We start from the raw sequence: 21,414 nt of genomic DNA on the forward strand, positions 1-21,414 counted from the left end.
TGGATGAGGGGCACTCCAGCAGAAGGTGCAGATAGAGAGGAGTACACCTGCATAGGAGAGGGCGCAGGCAGGCTACCAGTGCTGGTGTAGATGAGGGGCACTCCAGCAGAAGATGCAGATACAGGGACGTACACCTGCAGATGGAGAGGCTACAGGCAGGCTACCAGTACTGGTGTAGATGAGGGGCACTCCAGCAGAAGGTGCAGATACAGGGACGTACACCTGCAGATGGAGAGGCTACAGGCAGGCTACCAGTACTGGTGTAGATGAGGGGCACTCCAGCAGAAGGTGCGGATACAGGGGAGTACACCTGCAGATGGAGAGGCTACTGGCAGGCTACCAGTGCTGGCGTAGATGAGACGCACTCCAGCAGAAGGTGCAGATAGAGAGGAGTACACCAGCAGAAGGTACAGTTGCAGGGGAGCACACCTGCATAGGAGAGGGCGCAGGTAGGCTACCAGTACTGGTGTAGATGAGGGGCACTCCAGCAGAAGGTGCGACTACAGGGGAGTACACCTGCAAAGGAGAGGGCGCAGGCAGGCTACCAGTGCTCGTGTGGATGAGGGGCACTCCAGCAGAAGGTGCAGATAGAGAGGAGTACACCTGCATAGGAGAGGGCGCAGGCAGGCTACCAGTGTTGGTGTAGATGAGAGGCACTCCAGCAGAAGGTGCAGATACAGGGACGTACACCTGCATAGGAGAGGGCGCAGGTAGGCTACCAGTACTGGTGTAGATGAGGGGCACTCCAGCAGAAGGTGCGACTACTGGGGAGTACACCTGCATAGGAGAGGGCGCAGGCAGGCTACCAGTGCTCGTGTGGATGAGGGGCACTCCAGCAGAAGGTGCAGATAGAGAGGAGTACACCTGCATAGGAGAGGGCGCAGGCAGGCTACCAGTGTTGGTGTAGATGAGAGGCACTCCAGCAGAAGGTGCAGATACAGGGACGTACACCTGCAGATGGAGAGGCTACAGGCAGGCTATCAGTGCTGGTGTAGATGAGGGGCACTCCAGCAGAAGGTGCGGATACAGGGGAGCACACCTGCATAGGAGAGGGCGCAGGCAGGCTACCAGTGTTGGTGTAGATGAGAGGCACTCCAGCAGAAGGTGCGGATACAGGGGAGTACACCAGCAGATGGAGAGGGTGCAGGCAGGTTACGAGTGTTGGCGTAGATGAGGGGCACTCCAGCAGAAGGTGCGGATACAGGGGAGTACACCTGCAGCTGGAGAGGGCGCAGGCAGGCTACGAGTGTTGACGTAGATGAGGGGCACTCCAGCAGAAGGTGCAGATACAGGGGAGTACACCAGCAGAAGGTGCGGATACAGGGGAGTACACCTGCATAGGAGAGGGCGCAGGCAGTCTACCAGTGTTGGCGTAGATCAGGGGCACTCCAGCAAAAGGTGTTGATGCAGGGGAGTACACCTGCATAGGAGAGGGTGCAGGCAGGCTACCAGTGCTGGTGTAGATGAGGGGCACTCCAGCAGAAGGTGTTGATGCAGGGGAGTACACCTGCATAGGAGAGGGCGCAGGCAGGCTACCAGTGTTGGTGTAGATGAGAGGCACTCCAGCAGAAGGTGCGGATACAGGGAAGTACACCAGCAGATGGAGAGGGTGCAGGCAGGTTACGAGTGTTGGCGTAGATGAGGGGCACTCCAGCAGAAGGTGCGGATACAGGGGAGTACACCTGCAGCTGGAGAGGGCGCAGGCAGGCTACGAGTGTTGGCGTAGATGAGGGGCACTCCAGCAGAAGGTGCAGATACAGGGGAGTACACCAGCAGAAGGTGCGGATACAGGGGAGTACACCTGCATAGGAGAGGGCGCAGGCAGGCTACCAGTGCTGGTGTAGCTGAGGGGCACCAGCAGATGGTGTGGATACAGGGGAGTACACCTGCATAGGAGAGGGTGCAGGCAGTCTACCAGTGTTGGCGTAGATCAGGGGCACTCCAGCAAAAGGTGTTGATGCAGGGGAGTACACCTGCATAGGAGAGGGTGCAGGCAGGCTACCAGTGCTGGTGTAGATGAGGGGCACTCCAGCAGAAGGTGCAGATAGAGAGGAGTACACCTGCATAGGAGAGGGCGCAGGCAGGCTACCAGTGCTCGTGTGGATGAGGGGCACTCCAGCAGAAGGTGCAGATAGAGAGGAGTACACCTGCATAGGAGAGGGCGCAGGCAGGCTACCAGTGTTGGTGTAGATGAGAGGCACTCCAGCAGAAGGTGCAGATACAGGGACGTACACCTGCAGATGGAGAGGCTACAGGCAGGCTATCAGTGCTGGTGTAGATGAGGGGCACTCCAGCAGAAGGTGCGGATACAGGGGAGCACACCTGCATAGGAGAGGGCGCAGGCAGGCTACCAGTGTTGGTGTAGATGAGAGGCACTCCAGCAGAAGGTGCGGATACAGGGGAGTACACCAGCAGATGGAGAGGGTGCAGGCAGGTTACGAGTGTTGGCGTAGATGAGGGGCACTCCAGCAGAAGGTGCGGATACAGGGGAGTACACCTGCAGCTGGAGAGGGCGCAGGCAGGCTACGAGTGTTGACGTAGATGAGGGGCACTCCAGCAGAAGGTGCAGATACAGGGGAGTACACCAGCAGAAGGTGCGGATACAGGGGAGTACACCTGCATAGGAGAGGGCGCAGGCAGTCTACCAGTGTTGGCATAGATCAGGGGCACTCCAGCAAAAGGTGTTGATGCAGGGGAGTACACCTGCATAGGAGAGGGTGCAGGCAGGCTACCAGTGCTGGTGTAGATGAGGGGCACTCCAGCAGAAGGTGTTGATGCAGGGGAGTACACCTGCATAGGAGAGGGCGCAGGCAGGCTACCAGTGTTGGTGTAGATGAGAGGCATTCCAGCAGAAGGTGCGGATACAGGGAAGTACACCAGCAGATGGAGAGGGTGCAGGCAGGTTACGAGTGTTGGCGTAGATGAGGGGCACTCCAGCAGAAGGTGCGGATACAGGGGAGTACACCTGCAGCTGGAGAGGGCGCAGGCAGGCTACGAGTGTTGGCGTAGATGAGGGGCACTCCAGCAGAAGGTGCGGATACAGGGGAGTACACCAGCAGAAGGTGCGGATACAGGGGAGTACACCTGCATAGGAGAGGGCGCAGGCAGGCTACCAGTGCTGGTGTAGCTGAGGGGCACCAGCAGATGGTGTGGATACAGGGGAGTACACCTGCATAGGAGAGGGTGCAGGCAGTCTACCAGTGTTGGCGTAGATCAGGGGCACTCCAGCAAAAGGTGTTGATGCAGGGGAGTACACCTGCATAGGAGAGGGTGCAGGCAGGCTACCAGTGCTGGTGTAGATGAGGGGCACTCCAGCAGAAGGTGTTGATGCAGGGGAGTACACCTGCATAGGAGAGGGCGCAGGCAGGCTACCAGTGTTGGTGTAGATGAGAGGCACTCCAGCAGAAGGTGCGGATACAGGGGAGTACACCAGCAGATGGAGAGGGTGCAGGCAGGTTACGAGTGTTGGCGTAGATGAGGGGCACTCCAGCAGAAGGTGCGGATACAGGGGAGTACACCTGCAGCTGGAGAGGGCGCAGGCAGGCTACGAGTGTTGGCGTATATGAGGGGCACTCCAGCAGAAGGTGCGGATACAGGGGAGTACACCAGCAGAAGGTGCAGATACAGGGGAGTACACCTGCATAGGAGAGGGCGCAGGCAGGCTACCAGTGATGGTGTAGCTGAGGGGCACCAGCAGATGGTGTGGATAAAGGGGAGTACACCTGCATAGGAGAGGGTGCAGGCAGGTGACCAGTGTTGGCGTAGATCAGGGGTACTCCAGCAAAAGGTGCGGATACAGGGGAGTACTCCTGCAGCTGGAGAGGGTGCAGGCAGGCTACCAGTGCTGGTGTAGATGAGGGGCACTCCAGCAGAAGGTGTTGATGCAGGGGAGTACACCTGCATAGGAGAGGGCGCAGGCAGGCTACCAGTGTTGGGGTAGATGAGAGGCACTCCAGCAGAAGGTGCGGATACAGGGGAGTACACCAGCAGAAGGTGCAGATACAGGGGAGTAAACCAGCAGATGGAGAGGGTGCAGGCAGGCTACCAGTGTTGGCGTAGATGAGGGGCACTCCAGCAGATGGTGCGGATACAGGGGAGTAGACCAGCAGAAGGTGCGGATACAAGGGAGTACACCAGCAGAAGGTGCGGATACAGGGGGGTACACCAGCAGATGGAGAAGGTGCAGGCAGGCTACCAGTGCTGGTGTAGATGAGGGGCACTCCAGCAGAAGGTGCGGATACAGGGGAGTACTCCTGCAGATGGAGAGGGCACAGGCAGGCTACCAGTGCTGGTGTAGATGAGGGGCACTCCAGCAGAAGGCGAGGATACAGGGGAGTAAACCAGCAGAAGGTGCGGATGCAGGGGAGTACACCTGCATAGGAGAGGGCGCAGGTAGGCTACCAGTGTTAGTGTAGATGAGAGGCACTCCAGCAGAAGGTGCAGATACAGAGGAGTACACCTACAGATGGAGAGGGTACAGGCAGGCTACCAGTGCTGGTGTAGATGAGGGGTATTCTAGCAGAAGGTGCGGATATGGGGCAGTACACCAGCAGAAGGTGCAGATGCAGAGGAGTACAGCTGCATAGGAGAGGGCGTAGGCAGGCTACCAGTGCTGGTGTAGATGAGGGGCACTCCAGCAGAAGGTGTTGATGTAGGGGAGTACACCTGTATAGGGGAGGGTGCAGGCAGGCAACCAGTGTTGGCGTAGATGAGGGGCACTCCAGCAGAAGGTGCGGATACAGGGGAGTACTCCTGCAGATGGAGAGGGTACGGGCAGGCTACCAGTGCTGGTGTAGATGAGGGGCACTCCAGCAGAAAGTGCGGATACAGGGGAGTACACCTTAGATGGAGAGGGTACAGGCAGGCTACCAGTGCTGGCGTAGATGAGGGGCACTCCAGCAGAAGGTGCAGATACAGGGGAGTACACCAGCAGATGGAGAGGGCGCAGGCAGGCTACCAGTGATGGTGTAGATGAGGGGCACTCCAGCAGAAGGTACAGATACAAGGGGGTACACCTGCAGAAGGAGAGGGCGCAGGCAGGCTACCAGTGCTCGTGTAGATGAGGGGCACTCCAGCAGAAGGTGCGGATACAGGGGAGTACACCAGTAGAGGGAGCGGGTACAGGCAGGCTATCAGTGATGGTGTAGATGAGGGGCACTCCAGCAGAAGGTGCAGATACAGGGTAGTACACCAGTAGAGGGAGCGGGTACAGGCAGGCTACCAGTGCTGGTGTAGATGAGGGACCCTCCAGCAGAAGGTGCGGATACAGGGGAGTACACCAGCAGAAGGTGTGGATACAGGGGAGTACACCAGTAGAGGGAGCGGGTACAGGCAGGCTACCAGTGATGGTGTAGATGAGGGGCACTCCAGCAGAAGGTGCGGATACAGGGGAGTACACCAGCAGAAGGTGCAGATACAGGGGAGTACACCAGTAGAGGGAGCGGATACAGGCAGGCTACCAGTGATTGTGTAGATGAGGGGAACTCCAGCAGAAGGTGCAGATACAGGAGGGTACACCTGCAGAAGGAGAGGGCACAGGCAGGCTACCAGTGCTCGTGTAGATGAGGGGCACTCCAGCAAAAGGTGAGGATACAGGGGAGTACACCAGCAGAAGGTGCGGATACAGGGGAGTACACCAGTAGAGGGAGCGGGTACAGGCAGGCTACCAGTGATGGTGTAGAAGAGGGGCACTCCAGCAGAAGGTGCGGATACAGGGGAGTACACCAGCAGAAGGTGCGGATACAGGGGAGTACACCAGTAGAGGGAGCGGGTACAGGCAGGCTACCAGTGATGGTGTAGATGAGGGGAACTCCAGCAGAAGGTGCAGATACAGGGGAGCACACCTGCATAGGAGATGGCGCAGGCAGGCTACCAGTGCTCGTGTAGATGAGAGGCACTCCAGCAGAAGGTGCGGATACAGCAGAGTACACCTGGAGACGGAGAGGGTACAGGCCGGCTACCAGTGCTGGTGTAGATGAGTGGCACTCCAGCAGAAGGTGCGGATACAGCAGAGTACACCTGGAGATGGAGAGGGTACAGGCAGGCTACCAGTGCTGGCGTAGAAGAGGGGCACTCCAGCAGAAGGTGCGGATACAGGGGAGTACACCTTAGATGGAGAGGGTACAGGCAGGCTACCAGTGCTGGCGTAGATGAGGGGCACTCCAGCAGAAGGTGCGGATACAGGGGAGTACTCCTGCAGCTGGAGAGGGTACTGGCAGGCTATCAGTGCTGGTGTAGATGAGGGACACACCAGCAGAAGGTGCGGATACAGAGGAGCTCACCAGCAGATGGAGAGGGTGCAGGCAGGCTACCAGTGCTGGTGTAGATATGGGGCATTCCAGCAGAAGGTGTGGATACAGGGGAGTACACCTGCAGATGGAGAGGGTACTGGCAGGCTATCAGTGCTGGCGTAGATGAGGGGCACTCAAACAGAAGGTGCGGATACAGTGGAGTACACCTGCAGATGGAGAGGGGGCAGGCAGTCTACCAGTGTTGGCGTAGATGATGGGCACTCCATCAGAAGGTGAGGTGCGGATACAGGGGAATACACCTGCAGATGGAGAGGGTACAGCAGGCTACCAGTGCTTGCGTAGATGAGGGGCACTCCAGCAGAAGGTGCGGATACAGGGGAGTACACCTGCAGATGGAGAGGTAACAGGCAGGCTGCCATTGCTGGCATAGATGAGGGGCACTTCAGCAGAAGGTGCGGATACAGAGGAGTTCACCCGCAGATGGAGAGGGTGCAGGCAGGCTACCAGTGCTGGTGTAGATGAGGGGCACTCCAGCAGAAGGTGAGGATACAGGGGAGTGCACCTGCAGATGGAGAGGGTACAGCAGGCTACCAGTGCTTGGGTAGATGAGGTGCACTCCAGCAGAAGGTGCGGATACAGGGGAGTACACCTGCAGATGGAGAGGTAACAGGCAGGCTGCTACTGCTGGCATAGATGAGGGGCACTTCAGCAGAAGGTGTGGATACAGAGGAGTTCACCCGCAGATGGAGAGGGTGCAGGCGGTCTACCAGTGTTGGCGTAGATGATGGGCACTCCATCAGAAGGTGAGGATACAGGGGAGTACACCTGCAGATGGAGAGGGTACAGCAGGCTACCAGTGCTTGCGTAGATGAGGGGCACTCCAGCTGAAGGTGCGGATACAGGGGAGTACACCTGCAGATGGAGAGGTAACAGGCAGGCTGCCACTGCTGGCATAGATGAGGGGCACTTCAGCAGAAGGTGCGGATACAGAGGAGTTCACCCGCAGATGGAGAGGGTGCAGGCAATCTACCAGTGTTGGCGTAGATGATGGGCACTCCATCGGAAGGTGAGGTGCGGATACAGGGGAATACACCTGCAGATGGAGAGGGTACAGCAGGCTACCAGTGCTTGCATAGATGAGGGGCACTCCAGCAGAAGGTGCGGATACAGGGGAGTACACCTGCAGATGGAGAGGTAACAGGCAGGCTGCCACTGCTGGCATAGATGAGGGGCACTTCAGCTGAAGGTGTGGATACAGGGGAGAACACCAGCAGATGAAGAGGGTAGAGGCAGGCTACCAGTGCTGCTGTAGATGAGGGGCACTCCAGCAGAAGGTACGGATACAGGGGAGTAGACCAGCAGATGGAGAGGGTGCAGGCAGGCTACCAGTGTTGGTGTAGATGAGGGGCACTCCAGCAGAAGGTGCAGATACAGGGGAGTACACCAGCAGATGGAGAGGGTGCGGGCAGGGTACCAGTGCTGGTGTAGATGAGGGCTACTCTAGCAGAAGGTGCGGATACAGAGGAGTAGACCAGCAGATGGAGAGGGTACAGGCAGGCTACCAGTGCTGCTGTAGATGAGGGGCACTCCAGCAGAAGGTGCGGATACAGGGGAGTAGACCAGCAGATGGAGAGGGTACAGGCAGGCTACCAGTGGTGCTGTAGATGAGGGGCACTCCAGCAGAAGGTACGGATATAGGGGAGTACACCAGCAGAAGGTGCGGATACAGGGGAGTACACCAGCAGATGGAGAGGGTGCAGGCAGGCTACCACTGTTGGTGTTGGTGGGGGGGGCACTCCAGCAGAAGGTGAGGGTGTGGACAGGCTGCTGGCGGTGATGGCGCTCACGATTCTCTGATGAACTCACAGCGGTATTGCAGGTTTTATGCTGATTAATTGTCCGCTCTGAGCTCCAGATCTTGGGTTGGATCATGGGTGTATTCATCTAGCCAATCAGATCTCTCTATGGCTGATTCCTTGCATCTGTTCAGCCAAGTAGAGCCCTACAATCTCCCAAAGGAGGTTCACCCCTCTGTACAAGGCCACGTAGAGCTGCTATGTGGGTTTTTCTAGATTGTGAGGAAAGGAGTAAACAGGGCAGACTCCCACTTGGAGGGTGTCTGAATAGATGTCGGTGCTTTATAGCAGTGTCTTGAGGTGTTTCAAGGTTTTACATCTGTGTGGCATAGGCCTTTTATGTTGTTTCTTTGTGTTTAGTGGGTTTCCCCATATAAAAAATGAAACATCTCTTTCCCCTTGTGGCTTTCCCCTTTTGTGTCCTCTTCAAAAATGTAAATAACAAAAAAGTTTTCCTACACCTAATTCCATCCTCAGAATACTAGAACACTGTTTGTATTTTCCCAGTTTGTGTGTTATGTACGGTTGTTTTTTAGCACAGTATTGAAGTAGACAGTGTAGTGTTTTAGTGGTGCTTTTTGTAGTAGGATTATTGACTTGGGGTCGTACTCCAGTTCTCTCGTGCTACTGTGTATACACATTTGTTGGTTCATAGGATGTGCACATGGTTCTCAGCGTTGCTGGGAGAGGATGGGGAAGAGGACCATGGGAAGCTGCATTTCCCCTCGTAGGAAGAGGAGGATTCCTCCAAGATGGATGAGGGGGGTGGGGACCTCATGCTCTTTGTCCGAGCTGGTTTGCGGGTCCGGGCCACACACCATCACTGATCCTCCGAGTTAGTGGGGTAGGCTGAGGGAATTGCCTCAAGATTGGGAGAGGAGGCAGGACCATTGAAGGAGGCACCGGTGACATGTAACACAGACGGATACCCCAGAGAAGAAGGTGAAGCAGGACCCCATGTGCACACAGAGGCAGGGGAGGCAGAGCCTTATGAAGACACCCCCAAAGAGGCAATGGGGGGATTAAGAGAGCAGGAGAGCATATTCCTTCTGTGAGCAGAGGGGGAGGGCCACAGCAGGGCGCCCAGAGGAAGCATTTGGGATGGCTCCTGTCTTGGTGGAAGGCGTAAAGGAGGAAGTGGTCTACACCCAGCAGGGTTAGAATTCAAATTTCTTAACAAATGCCATCACAGAGGCACATACAATATAATTTAGCAGTACACCTCGGTGTACATGTGTTTTAAAGATTATGGCAAGAGATGGATTGAGGAATGAGTCTTGCTGTGCTGTCAAAAAAGTTACTGGAGAATATCAGGGACATATTTCATCTCTCTCTTCCTTCACCTAGATAGGTGGCGCACCACCGCATTCTAGGACCTGAAGGCACCATCAAGGGATAGTTATTTCCTTTATGAGGGTGAGATTTGCATTTGTATTTTGTATTTTATTTGTTTAGTTTAGTTTAGTTTAGTTTGTTTATTTATAGAGCGCAGCCGAACCCTCAGGTAGCTGGGCGCATAATCATGTGAACAACATAGTTACATATCGTTGCGCGAAACACAAATGGTTACATACCATTACATAGCACCATTATGTATTTGTCATTTACATAGCACCTTACGCCAAAGCGCTGAACAAAAATACTTACAGTGCAATATACAAAATTTAGGACTGGAGTAGGGAAATTTTAAGAGGAGTGTGAAAGAGAGATTAAGAAACAAGGGAACAAAGAGAAAGCGGAGAGAGTTTCAATGATAAGGAGCAAGTAGTGAAAAAGAAAGATAGTAGTGAAAAAGATCGGAACTGTGACTGGGTACAGGGAGGTCAAGGACTTGCTACAAGAAATTGAGCTTGAGACCTTAAGACACGCGGGGGAATGGAAAACGATTCAAGACATGAAAGATAGAAGGGTGCAAGTCCCTGAAGGGCTTTAAATACAATAGAGAGAAAATTAAACGTGAGGCGTGAATGAAAAGATAGCCATCCAAGAGAAGAAAGTGATGAAGAAATAAAGTCTCGAGGAGCAAGTAAATATAGCAGGCGAACAGAAGCATTGAAGACAGATTTGAGTGGAACCAAACGAGAGACAGGCAAAACGCAGAGTAAAGTGGAGCAGTAAAATAGACGTGAAAAGATTAAAGAGGAAATCAAGAACTTGGTAGTACCAAATATGAGAAAAGTTCAACCTTTCCGAATATTAAAAAGATGATAGCGACAAGAACGAGATGTAATCAAGATATGATTTGAGAAAGTTAAGTCAGAGTCAATATGAAAACCAAGATTCTGAGCAGAATCAAAAATAGGAAGGAAAGATGGAGGAAAAGAGACAAAAGAAGGGGGAGATGGAGAAGAAAATATATTAGCAGGGGAAAAAAGAACTTCAGTTTTAGAAGAATTCAAAACAAGAAAGTGATCAGACATCCAAATTTTAATGGCTGAAAGACAGGAAGCAAGATTGTCATGAATAGAAGACGTAAAAGCATAAAAAGACAGAAAACGCTGGGTATCATCTGCACAGAAGTGGTGAGAGATTGCAGATGATGAGATAATAGCCGCTAAGGGCGAAGTATAGAGGGAAAAAAGAAAAGGTCCCAAAACAGTGCCATGGGGGACTCCATGGGAAAGAGGTGAAGTGTTAGAAGAGATCCCAGCCCATTTTACAGAGTAAGTGTGATTAGATAGATAAGAATGAGACCAAGACAAGACAGAGCCAGAAAAACCAGAAGAGGAAAGAGAAGCCAAAAGTAAAGTGTGATCCACCGTGTCCAAAGTAACCAACAGAGCAAGTAGAATAAGAAGAGAAGAATGTTTAGAATAGCGAGCAAAAAGAAGAGAATCACAAACTGCAAGAAGAGCATTTTCCATGCAATGAATAGGACAGAAACGAAGAAGGATAGCATTTTCTGTAACAGAAATAGAGACCTAAGAACAAACAAGACATTCAATCAATTTAGAAAGGAAAGGAAGGAGTGAAATAGGACAAACATTTGCGAATAAGGAATAGTCTAGAGAAGGTTTTTTTTCAGAATAGGAAGACTTATAGCACACTTTAAAGAAGAAGGAAAAGAGGATGTAAGAAAAGAGATTTTAAAGAGATATTAAAAAAGCAGTGAGATAAAAAAATAAGCAAAGGATAGACTTGTGATATGAGTGAAGAAAGAATTGGGCCAAAATAGACAAAATATCAGAGTTAGTGATGGGTACAAATGATTAAATTGTTGAGATAGGAGGAGAAACTAAGGAAGAAGAGGATGAAGAAAGAGAAGAGAATGGGACAATACCAGCTTGAAGAGTGGTTACTTTCGAAGAAAAAGAAGAAGCAAAATCAGAGGCAGTTAAAGTAGAGTTAAGAGAGCAATCGGGCAGAGGAGGAGAACGAAGACGCAACAGTGATTGGAACAAACTCTAAGGATGAGCAGATTGAGCACATACAAGATCAGAATAGTAAGAACGTTTGGCTACGAGAAGAGCCTCATTGTATAGTATATGATAGGAAGAAAAAGGAGAAAGATTGAATCAAATGAAGTTTATGCCTGCACCTTTCAGGGCGTTGCATAGAGCATACATAAGGAGTGAGCCATGGCTGAGTAGGGTTCCGAGACGGGGAGAAAGAAGAAGTTGGATGAAGAGAATCAAGAGAAGAGGAGAGCGAAGAGGAGAGAACCAGGGCTGCCTCACCAACAGATAAAGCAGCAAACAAAGAATAGGTGGGTGACTAGAGAAACAAGAGGGAGCAAAAAGCATGAAGGTCCCGACGAAAGTAAGTAGGACTGTCAGGACCAAGCAATTTAGCCAAAGATGGAGAAGGAAAAAAGGAAAAAGATCAAAGACGATGGTCAGATGAATAGATAGGTTGGGCTGAAACAGAAGAAGTAGATAGTAGTGATACAAATATAAGATCCAGACATGACCCGGCTACATGACATGGCGAGGTAAGGAGAGCAGAGAGATAGTAGAATTGATGAATAGCAAGAAATGGAAGGGAAGAGTGAGTAGTCACAAGATGTAAATTAAAATCGCCCAGAAGCACAAACGGAGTCGGACATGGTAAAATGGCAGATAGTAAAGCATCAATGTCATCACAAAATGTTGTCACAGGACCCGAAGGACGATAGACAAGTAAACAAGTCAAAGAGTAGGGTGGAGAAAAAGTGGTCTGTGAATATTACTAGCATGAGTAGAAAGAGAAGGGGGAAGAGCCGTGACAACTGGCATAATCCAGCTTTCACTAATACATTGCAAGGGCAGATTTAAGCGTAGAAAAATATCCAGGACTCAAAGGGATTTATTACTAAGTGAACGAGAGTTCCACAAGGCAAAATTATCGGACGACAGATGAGAAGAGCGTAAGGGATAGGTAAGTTTAGAATAATTGCGTGTGATGAGAGAGCAGCAGGTCCATGATTGGTTAAATAAGTAGGAATTGGAAAAAACTAAAATTAGTAGTAGGCATAATAGAATAAAACTGATGAGAGGAGCAGAATTGTAGCGAACACTATGAGGAAAATTGAGTGAAGACAAGCATGTGAGTGAGCTGGGTGTGTGTGACTAAGGCGTTTTAGCACCTGGAGATTTGAGGAATTCTCTCTTTTTTTGTGATACATGTCTGGAAGGGGGTCTTAGGGAGAGTTACGTAACCCTGTAGCTCAATATTGTGTTGGTGTTCAGGAGTGACAAGACCATGAGCGCACATTGCCCTCTGCCTGGGGCTCATTTTGGCGCTGAAATTATATTCAAAATGTGTCCAAATGTGTGTCGCCTGTCTCACCAAATCTCTGCTGCTGCCCTGAGATAGTAGACAGAACTGAAAAATCAACATCCTCTGTTGGTCTCGGTGAATGGTTATTGTTGGGGTGCAATACCCGTGCATTTTCTTGTCCTGGGGCATGTAACCCAGAATGACTAGTGACAGGGTGTGTGAAACATGACTATGATGATACTCAATTGACAATGACTAATTTTGGCATCCCAGCATATACATCAAGTGCTGCTTCACGAGCGTAAATACCATAAGCAGCACATATCCCCTTGCCTCTGACTCATTTGGATGCTGACATTGTATTCCAAATGTGCCCAAATGTGAGTAGCCCACATCCCCCAATCTCTGCTGCTCCCTCCCAGTAAAAGCAGGCAAGCATACCTCTCCCACAAGCTGCCCTCGCGGATTGCCAGCTCCTCCTGCTCCACCTCCTAGGCGTCATGGCCACTCACTTCAAGAGACGGACACTGACTAGTGTGACACTCCACTCCCCGAATCCCTGCTGCTGACCTCCCCTGGAGAAATCAGGTGAGCATTGCTCGGCCAAAAGCAGCTCACTGTGTTTCCCAGCTATTACTGTTGCTTCTCCCAGATGTCACTTGATGGCATGTGTGTCATCAGCTCACTGCAAGAGGCAGATGTTGACTGGCGTGTTTCACCTCCAACAACGACTCTCTGCTGCTCCCTCCCAGCAAAATGAATTGCGTGAACCTCTACCACAAGCTTTCCTCAGGCTTTCCCAGCTTCTCCCACTCTCCCTCCCAGGTGTCACCCGACGACATGTGCCTTTCCCATTAACTTCCAAGAGATGGACAGTGAATGGTGGGTCACCCACAGTCCCAAATCCCTGTTGCTCCCTCATAGCTAACCCAGGCAAGTATGCCCTGAGCACAAGCTGCCTTCAGCGATTCCCAGCTCCTCCCTCTCCTTACAGGTTTCCCTCAATGGCAAGAGAATTCTAATACCTCCCAACCCAAAGAGGGCCCCAAACAACAAAATAACCAGGGTAAGCCCCAGGGAAAACCACAGCAGAATAGTGTACCTTCTGGCCACAAACCAGAAGGAGGTCAGAACAAGCCACCCTTCCAGAGAGCATTTGGAACATGCTATTTCTGTGGGGCAACTGACCATATCAAAGGAGATCCAAAATGTAAGGGTAAACCTACTGGGATCAGCACGGTCTCCTTAGCCTTCACTCCTGAGGAGGAAGTCCAAATGGCTAGTGCTCACTTTGAAGTCTTCGCTGAAGAACCTTGGGTTATTCAAGCAAGTGTATCAGTAGAGTCAATGGATCTGGTTAGTAATCAGAATAGGAGTGTGTATGACTCTATCCCAGAAAACTCTAAATGTTATTATGTGGACAGTGTTCTTGTCAATGGCCAGGATACTCCTGCCAGGCGAGACTCTGGGGCCAGCAGAACAGTAGTGGACAAAAGCTTTTTCAGGCCAGAGGATGTTGCTAAGGCACTCAAAGGCCCCACTCACTTCAAGAGAAGGACGCTGACAGGTGTGTATAACCCTTCTCCCTGAATCTCTGCTTCTCCCTCCCAGCAGAATTAGACGAGCATGCATTTCCAAAAAGCTGCCCACATGGTTTCCTAGCTCTTCCCACTCCTTCCTGGTGGTGTCACCAGATAGCAGGGGTCTCATCCACTTATTTGAAGAGATGGACACTGACTGGTGTGTGTCGCCCACCTCCCTAAATTCCTTCTGCTCCTTCCCAGCAAAAACAGGTTAGATTGCCTCCCCCATAAGCTTCCACTCAATTAAAGAGACAAACTGACTGGTTTGCCACCCGCCACCCCAAAACTCTGCTTATCCCTTCCAGCAAAATTAGGTAAATATGCCTGCCCAAGCTCCCTTTGGGGATTCCTGGCTCCCCCCATTCCTCATTCCGGGTGTCACCCAATGGCATGCTTCCCGCCCACTCACTTAAAGAGAAGGATAAAGGATAGTGACTGGTGCGTCACACACCTCCTTGGATCTGTGCTGCAGCCCCGCCCCCAGCGAAATCATGCAAGCATCCACCCCCCACCCCCCCACACAAGCTGACCCCAGGGATCCCTTCTGACCCGCCTCTCAGATGTCACCAGATGTCACATACCTGGCCCACTCACTAAGAGTTGGACACTGACTGAGGTGTGTTACCCACCTCCCCGAATCTCTGCTGATGGCACTTGTGTTCTTCAGCTACTTCAAATCACTCAATGTGTCACACACCAACCACCTGTAAGTGAAACCAACCCTTAATCGTGCTCTCTCACCAGGTTTGAGCCACTCAATCCCTCGCAATACATTTTATTTACAACTACTTTATCTCCACTTCGGTTTATTAACCCTTCCCTAAATGTCCGAAGCCTGCCTCTGACAACAACCTCCTGCCTCTCTCAAAGATTCCTGAGAGTGAATATATGTCCCCTTTATGTCACGCGGACAAACCTTTTAAACACGTATCCAAGTTTTGCCCTGGTTGGATCACCTGAAATGTGGGTGATTCAGGTTTGTGCAGGAGCGTTCATTCAAGCATAGCTGCGTCCAAGGCTGATGGGGAGGTGGCAGTCGGGTTGGTGGTGTCACTGTGGCAGATGTCTCTGCTGGTGTCCTTTGGCAGGTGCCTGCACTGCGTTATGCAGAGGCAGAGGCAAAGGTGCTGGATGTTGTGGTGGGCAAATCGGAGGTGGGGCAGGTTGCCTTTTTTCAGCTGACCTGTCACTGGCATCCTAAGGCTGGCTGACTTGGAAGCCTGTTGGGATTGAAACGGCATGCAGGTGGCATGCATTTAAGGGCGGTGTTGTGCATGGCATTAATGCATTTGCTGCCGAGTGCATCTCGAGATGGGGAAGGTGTATTTGGGATACATGCGTGCTATTTTCTTCGTCTCCTGAATTACACGTGCGTCGCGATGTTCAGGTGCCTTGCCGGGTGACGAGGAAGGTGAGTTATGCTGCTTGTCTCTGTAGATGTTACTGCTCTGTTGTGATCACTGGATATACAATTCACCTTGTCCCTCATCAAGACATAGGTTGGTTTGAGTCATCCTGCCACAAAGGATTCTCCCAGAGAGGAACATTCCACAGGTGAACAATGTCGGACTGGTCATTGACATCAGAGTTCATTGTGTGGGGCTTAGATGTGTACGGTTCATCAGTAACACGCAGTTTCGCAGCACATGGAGGTTAGGATTTCGCTTACAGGGATCATGGTTAATGACATAAATGAGGGGCATGTGTCAGGGGAGCAAGCTTGGGTGCATTGGCAAGGGCGGGGCAGCTCACTGCCTCTTCAGATTGCATGTGGCATTGACTCTTTGCTGCATTGCAAAGATCACATTAATCTGGATGCCACTTAATTTCCACAGTGTCACCTGCATTGAGGCTTCAACTTTTATCCAATGGAATTGCTGACAATAATTTTGCATGTGCAGTGCCACTAACACACCCAGCAGTGTGCCTGCATGACGATGGCTTGCATTCATATTGAAGATTCATGTCTCCAAGCAGCCATACCTCGCATTTGTACTCACTAGGATCTGTGTGGTTCCCTGCCATCATCTCTGCTGCTTAGATTGACAGAAGCCCAGCAGTGTGGAGGTTGGTGGAATCTTTTTTCTCCCATGGCAGGAGGTGCAGCAGGTCCACAATGTCACCTCTTGTGCAGCAGTCTCAGGACAGTGTGGAGGAGACTGCGTACCCAGCCCTTGAAATCATTCCACCTCTTTTTGCAGTCCTCCACATCACACTGTACTGTGTCCCCTGACTCCATCTTGTGCCGGATGGTGTTCCACATCTGATTGTGACACTGGATGATTGTTTTCCTCTGTGCCCACCAAACAGCTCCTTGCCATTGGCCACCGCCCCTAATTTGAAAGTATCTGCAGCTTCCCCCTCACTGAGTTTGAGTATGTTCACCCTCATTTCTGGCACCCTGACCTTTCTTTTGGCTCTTAGAATGGATGACGTGGATTTCACGTTTGGATGGTTTGTGGAAATGGTAGATTTTCAGGGGATTCCGTTTTCAAATATGGCCGCGCACAGCTTCATGTTCCCGCTATGATGCTATTTTCACATAGCGATAATTCTGCAACTTCTTTCAGGAATGACCCTTATGGCAATGCCTCCATAGATGATAGCGGTAACATTGCGAAGACGTGGCAGATTTAACTTCGGTAATACCGTTTGGAGCTAATTCCGCTAATTCCACCACACAGAATTAATGTTACTGCAGGGTCGCCCATGATGTTGTAATACAGAGGTAATTCCTCAGAACTCAACGGCAGTAATGGTAATTCCATCCAGGGCCATGGGCCTCATTACACGGATGGCGGAGAACCATGGCGCTATTAGCGCCATGGTTCATGCGGGTAAAATACCGGCACCGCCTTGGCAGAAAGGGGAATTACCGCCCCATTCCAAGGTTGGCGGGGCGGTAATTCCCCCTTCCACCATTGCCCTTCCCCATTCCCATTTTTGTCCCATAGGGCTCTATGGGAATGGTGAAGGCACTATATTACGGTAACGCAAAATGCGGTACCGTAATTAGCTCCCTGGGTCCCTTTGCGGGTTGGTTTTTAACGCCTGCAAAAAGCAGGCGTTAAATTCCCCAACCCGCAAAGGGACCTTGTAGTAAGGCGGTAAGGATTTACCGGTACCGGTAAAATACCAGTACCGCTAAACCCTTACCGCCATCCGTGTAATGAGGCCCCATTACATTAATTTTTACCGCCATATTTATAATGAGGCCCACAATCATGCATGTATTGTAGCAGAACCCCCCAATCTTCACTCCTAAATACTTAAACCAGCGTGTCAAAAATAAGACCACTGAACAGGTCAGTCCCCTGATGCACATAACTCAGGCCCTGCACACGCAGTGCATATGGCAGCGGAATGTGCCCTGACAGAGATCAAAGGAAATGCTCCTGGCTGCAGAGTAATTTGGGTTTCATTAGTGTGAGTGGAAAGCCCTGTCCTCAGTAGCTGATTCTCTGCAGAGCATCCGGGGTGTAAAGCACTACTGTGCTAAAAGGAAACAGTCTAAATGAAAGCCAACTAAATCAAGGTCCAGAGTTCACAGATACCAACAAAATAAGAAGTCACCTTCCCATTGAACACTCATTTTCTTTTAACCCCTTAACGGTTGGGCTATTATGCATGTCTATGCAAATTGGACGAGCACTTAACAGAAAAAACATCTGAATGGTGTTTTCTGTGGGGCCATACATAAAGTATGACATTATTGCGGCATCAGCAAGATGAACAAAACTGCCCCATAAAATATCACTAGTGTCTGAGGCCTGCTTCTTATCCGAAACACTGATGAAGCTGCAGTTATTATTATTGAACGACCAGCTCATGTTCCTTAAGGAATCTACCTGCAATTCTCTGGGCAGCGTGAATGTGCAGAACCCTGTTCAAAAAACACCCTTATCAGGGTTATTTTTAATGGGAACAACTCAAATCAAAAGCATAAACCACAAAATTAAATTAAAGCTGCATCTTGAAATAAAACCAACAAACCCTTTGCTATTTTCAAGTGGTAGGATTTCTACGGACATGCATTTGTATTTATTTAAAGTACAAGAATGGTCATTTCGATCAGAAATGACCTACAGTAACACATTTACATTAGTGAGCCAGTTTATGAGGGTGTAAAGGTTAGGACGTTTGCCAGGAACAAAACAGAAATAAAATGTATACAAGAAAGTTGGTGACTTACAAAGGTACAAAGGTACCATTAACCTAAGCGGGCAAGTGCTTCAAAATAAAAAGGGGTACTAATTAAATATGCAAAATAACATTATTTGCCATTTCCCCAGTGGGGAGTGGGGTAGTGGCCCCTTCATCAGGCACTGTTTAGGCGATGGTGTGGCAGGCATATATATGTGTGCAGGGTGAGTGCCTTTTTTGTATGGGGTGCAGGATTTTCTGATGGGCATATTCATGATGGGCTGCAGTGAAAAGCGCCTGTGTGTGTACTGTTGCTGATCTGGCATCTCAAGTCATGGAAGATTTAATATGATCAAACAAGGGGTGGGGGTTCTGGGAGTTTCTCTACTGCCGGCCTATTGCTATAGTCTTTAGCTCACCATCCGTTCACAGAAGAGAAATATCCACTACATATCAGTCTTTGTCCTGCCCAAGGGCAGTCCAGCATCGAAATGCTAAGCAATTCTCCTCCTCTGAACAAGAGTACCAACAGCAACCCCAGACACGTGTTTCGGCCTGGTTGGGCCCTCGTCAGTGAGGTGGAGCTGTGCCTCTCTAAGAACCGTGAGCAAGTGTTCCATGTCTGGATTACCCTTGTAACTTAGGGTGAAATCCCAAAGCTACTTAATATGCACAAACGAGGGGGTTCTGGGAGTTTCTCTACTTAATATAATGCCTTGAGACACAGGCTATAAATCCTGTGGCTTTTTAACCAATGTCTCCTTATGTTTGTGCTGTAAAATCCATCATATTGATCTTTATTAACAAAACAAAATATTCATCTTGTGAGAGGAACCCCTCCAACACTTTTACGTACTTTCAGCCGGCTGCAATATTGGAGCTCATTTTTCCCTTTTCAGTAAATTGCATGGGAGGTACCTGTTTATGCAAAGACTAAAAAGTAGGCGTAAAAGGCAGGCAAAATGGTCTTTGCGCGTTCTTTTTGCACTTCACAGTGCAAAGTGAGTAAACGCTGCATAATCTACACATGCCAGAAAGCGTTTACAATGGTTTCCCAAGGAATCCATTGGTGTTACACAAGCTTGAAAATATCATGCTGGCTTAGGAGAAAGCAGGTCTCGAAGCCAGAGGAGAAAAAGGAGGCAGCAATGGAAGTCCCATTCCACGCGTTTCTCAGGCTTTAAAAACCACAAAGAGGCCCTGAAGCATAAAACCAAGGAATTACAGCAGCCATAATAGCGTATTGTCTACCTCTAGTACCCTTAATTATGCTCCGGGGCTTGGAAGATGATCCATCATGTGCTATGCTTCCTCATCCAAAGAAACCTGGAAAAGGCTGTAGTTTTCTTTTTAACTTTATTTATACATTTAATATTACATTGACAACAAAATGTAATACAAGAACACAATGTTCAAAGAATACTTATGCAATTCCATCATATTAACTTTATCCATAAAGAACAATCAAGAATTGAAATTAAAAGGAGAGAGAAAGGAAGAAAAGAAGAAATAAAATTAAATAAAAAAATAAAAATAAAATAAAAATAAAAATAAAAAAATAAAAATAATAATTATTGTTAAACCTCTCCTAGAATACAATAGATAACTAAGCATAGAGATCATTAAATGCTCCCCAAATCTTCTCATATTTGTCAAGTTGCTCCTTTGCTTTAAAGGACACCCTCTCTCTCCTGGATAGCAGGCACAAACCTTGCAACCAATCTTCAGTATTCGGAGAAGCATCACTTTTCCAAAATTTTAAAATTTGCTGTAGTTTTAAAGTACACATCAAGGACGTCTGCGCCGTGATTTCCTTAGTGTGGGTGGCTTTTTTATTTCATCCGGGTGGGCAGTGATCAAGAGGTTTGACAGACTATAATGGCAACATTCCAGCAGGGCTTCCCAGGCCACCTCTGTTGTTTTCCTCCAGTCTCTATCTTAAGTGCCATGGGCGAGTATGCTCGTCCATTTTACATAGACTTGCATAATAGCCTGGCAGTTAAGGGGTTTAAGTAGTCTCTTTTTTAAGTACACATGTGTCACTCCTTTTATCACCAGACTGGCCAGACACACGTTTGAAATGGAGAGCGGGAAGCCTGTTTCTCTCTCAGGTTTTGGTCCATTGGGGTGGGGCCATTAGCATTCCAAAGCTCCTCATTCTCTACCTACTCCAAAAGTAAACCCCTTCACCACACAATTCTCTTTTTTTAAACTTAACAACGTTCACTAGTCTGTGACGTATCCAATTAGTTGACATGAAAACAAAGTGTACGAAAAAGTACGTGTGCTTGAACATTTTATCCTTAGTATGCATAACAAAAAGATGGGTGCTTGTGTGAAACCATGACTTCTGCAGCGGGAAATCTATAGGGCAGTATACAAATATGTTTGATTGCCTCATGTGAGGTGTTTCAGGCGGCCCCCTGAAGCAAGTGTTCACATACAATAGGCTATGTCGGAGGCAGGACACCAGAATGTGGAAGCAGGGTCATATGCTGGGGTTTTGCACGTCTGTCACAGTAGAACCCTCGGCCGGTGGAACGCTTACTGCAAGTCAACTTTCAAGGTGATGAAATATCCGCCAGATATGGCTTTCAGGTGCACCTTATATTGGGTTAATGCACTTGTGTCCCTGCTTTTATGATTGTCAATGAAAGGAACCACAGAAGCAACCATTCATAAGACAAACCCGGTAATCAACCCTTAGAATATTGATTTCTCAAAAAACAATACTGTGCCACTCTAAAAATTCACCGATCCTGGCATTAGAAACACAGACCCATGCTGCAAGTGGCGTTAAAGTGACATCCAAAGCACATACAGCAGGAGAGAGAACACAAAGGAGAGCAGTCCAGAAAAATAATCACAAACACATATGCTGCC

Source organism: Ambystoma mexicanum, chromosome 10 (genome assembly GCF_040938575.1).
Source record: "Ambystoma mexicanum isolate Mex_15411 chromosome 10, UKY_AmexF1_1, whole genome shotgun sequence".
Lineage (NCBI taxonomy): Eukaryota > Metazoa > Chordata > Amphibia > Caudata > Ambystomatidae > Ambystoma > Ambystoma mexicanum.